At 40.7% G+C, this 3,088-nt stretch overlaps 1 non-coding gene across 1 annotated transcript; it reads left to right on the plus strand.

The window, feature by feature from the left end:
* The first annotated feature begins 2,510 nt into the window (after positions 1-2,510).
* On the plus strand, positions 2,511-2,614 carry LOC123836487 (U6 spliceosomal RNA). The gene has a single exon (XR_006788970.1). It is a non-coding gene; the product is annotated as a U6 spliceosomal RNA (small nuclear RNA).
* The last annotated feature ends 474 nt before the right edge of the window (positions 2,615-3,088 follow it).

The raw sequence follows: 3,088 nt of genomic DNA on the forward strand, positions 1-3,088 counted from the left end.
GCCTTACAGACCTGCGTCAGGAAAGACAAACAATACGGAGAGACGGTGGTGGATGGAAAGTCTCTAGTAAACACACAAACACGTGTGATGCATGATCATCAATTGGATCCCGGATGCAAAGATAAGGCCCCAAAGGACATTCCTGGTGAGAGCTGACTACGGACTGTATATGAGAGAGGTTTCTGTGTTAACGTCATTTCTTGAGTGTGATTCCTGAATTGAGGTTCTGGAGAACGTCCTTGTTCTAAGGAGGTGCAGCTATACTTGCTCTCACACGTTTCAGCAGAAGTTGTGAGCGCCTAGATAAAGCACGTGCTTCCGGGTGTTAATGAGGAATGGATCTAGGTGGGGGGTGCACCATTCTGCATGAAGCTTTCAGAGTAAAAAGCTTGGGGACATCTCCAGGTCCCTGTAGATAATGGCAGCCACCTAAATGCAGATCGACCAGGAGAGCAAATAAAATGGGCCACACTCAGGCCTAGAGCTCAAAAGGGACAGAAAATGTGCAGGACCAGAGTTGGCTGTCTCGGAAACGCCCAGCTTCTAGAGGATGTACCTCAGAGGTGTAGGCCTGTAGAGGGTTGGTGGTAAATGGACAGCATGGGGAATTCAAGGGCCTACAGAAGCAAAAGCAAATGGTAAATTCAGCAGACAGCTCACCATCCTGCATCCCGTAGCACTCTAAATAAGGGTATGCAGTTCCTGAAACCAACACAAGAGGACATTCCTGAGCTAAGAAACCTGACCTTACCCAAAACCCAATGCCAGCCTACATTTGTCTATTATTAGCAGTCCCTGCAAACATAAAAACAATTCTAAGTTAACAGAAGGTAAAAGACAATATCTATACAAAAGCAATACAAGGAGCTGACAATCATTCTCCCCACAAACCACTTTACAGGGGAACAATGTGACACAGCATCCTGACTTGAGCAGCCTTAAGAAAGCATTCTGAGATATGACAAAACACCTTAAGTATAAATTTGAAAACTCAAAACAGAGATGAACACACACACAGAAAAAAAGGTAAACATGAAACCAGAATTGTCCAAACTCAGGAGAGAAAATAAAAAACACATCATCTCAGAAATGAAGACTAAACCAGACGCTCTCATAGGGAGAATAGATTTGACTGAAATTTTAATAAAGCTCATTGAGGAGAGGGAATGAAACAACTACAAAACCAAAATGAAATAAAGATAGGAGTGAAGAGGATTATGTAGACAGTGATAGATACAGAAGATGGGCAAAAGAGATCTAGTGTACAGACATAGCATTGGAAGAAAACAACATAATTAACATTATAATCATTTTCCAAGAAAACTTTCTGGAAATGAAAAGAAGACTTGAATCTGCATATTCAACTGCTCCCCTGAATGCACCACAAAACTGGTACTGAATGGGCAACTCCAAGATATTTCTTAGTGAAATGATTAGACTTTGAAGGTAAAGAAAAAAAAACAAATCCTTTGGAGCTCCAGAAAAAAATGATCAAGTCTCTCGTAAAAGGAAGAAGAGTGTGTTTATATCAGACTTCTTGACAACAACGTGTAAGCAATACAATCCAGAGCAACATTATAACAAATGCAAGGAAAGCAAGTATGAGCCGGGATCTTATAACCAGCCAAACTATCCTTCAGCTACCAAGGGTACAGAAAACCATTTCAACATGAAAGAAACCAGGGAATGTTGTACTGACGAGTCCTTCTGGAAGAAGCCATCAGAAGCAACACTATATCAGACCAAGGAATGACTGGGGAGACCGTAGTGAAAATAAATAGTAGCAAGTTGATTCCAACGCCATCGTGCTGGACAGACTCTCAAGGGCCCACTATCCCTATCTCCCAGCATTCATGCCCTTGAGTTTGGATGGAACCTTTCCTCTAACCAACAGAATATGGCAAAGGCAATGGAATGTCAATTCTGTGATTCTGTTATATAAGACTCTGTCTTGCTAGATTTACTCTAGAGATTCTTTGCTAGCCTGATGGAGCAAGAGGCCGTGTTGAGGAAGCCCACAGGGCAAGGAACGACAGGTGGTCCCTAGTAACTGCGGGAGGCTTCCAGAAGCTGAGGACAGATTCCAGCCAACCACCAGCTAAACATTTAAGCTCTCAGTCAGGCACGTGGAAAGAAGTGAATGCTGCTGGCAACCACATGAATAGAAAAGCAGATCCATTCCTAGTTGAGCCTCTAGATGAGGACCCAGTCCTGGCCAACACCAGCAAGAACCCAGCAAAGCCATGCCTGGACTTCGGGTCCACAGAAACTAAGAGATAATGGATGTGTGCTATTTTAAGCTACTGAGTTTATGGTAACTTATTACACAGCAAATATACGGCTCACCTAACCATATTAAAACATCATATATCATGCCCAAGTGGCTTCCATTTTAGGAAGGCAAAGATGGCTTAATGTTCATATTTAATAAATTTTGTGTCTTATTGTTTGCCTTATCCTCTCATCCTGGACCCAAAATTAGGAAATTCATTAATATGATTCATCTTACTGTACTTGCGTCAGCAGCACATATACTGAAGTTGGAACGATAAAGAGATCAGCGTGGCTCCTGCACAAGGATGACACGCAAATCTGTGAAGCATTCCTTATTTTATTTTATTTTATTTTTGAAGCATTCCATATTTTAAAAATATATATGATTCAGCTCATTCATAGTGCTAGGAAAAATATCATATAACTATCTCCGTATATGTCTTCAACGAAAATCAATATTCATTCCTGATTTTAAGAAGCCACCTAATAAAATAGGAATTAAGGTATACTCCCAAGTACATATACATATATCTCCCTATCCCCTATCCTAAAGTCAACATCTCTCCTAACGGGGGAAGACTAGAGGCCTTTTTACTAGGCTCAGGAACAAGGGAAGGAGGCTCCTTTATATTCAATATTCAATATTGAATTGGAGGTATTTAGCCAATTTAATTAGAGAAAGCAAGTAGATGCATAAAAATCAGTAAAGAAGAAGTAAAACTATTTCAATATTCAGATGACAGCATACCTAAACTCTCTAGAAGAATTGATGAAACTAACAACAAATGAGGTAGATAGACACGAAACTAACAAC

The sequence above is a fragment of the Mirounga angustirostris genome, unplaced genomic scaffold (genome assembly GCF_029215605.1).
Source record: "Mirounga angustirostris isolate CCGP_5_RB_7025 unplaced genomic scaffold, mMirAng1.0.hap1 SCAF_7, whole genome shotgun sequence".
Lineage (NCBI taxonomy): Eukaryota > Metazoa > Chordata > Mammalia > Carnivora > Phocidae > Mirounga > Mirounga angustirostris.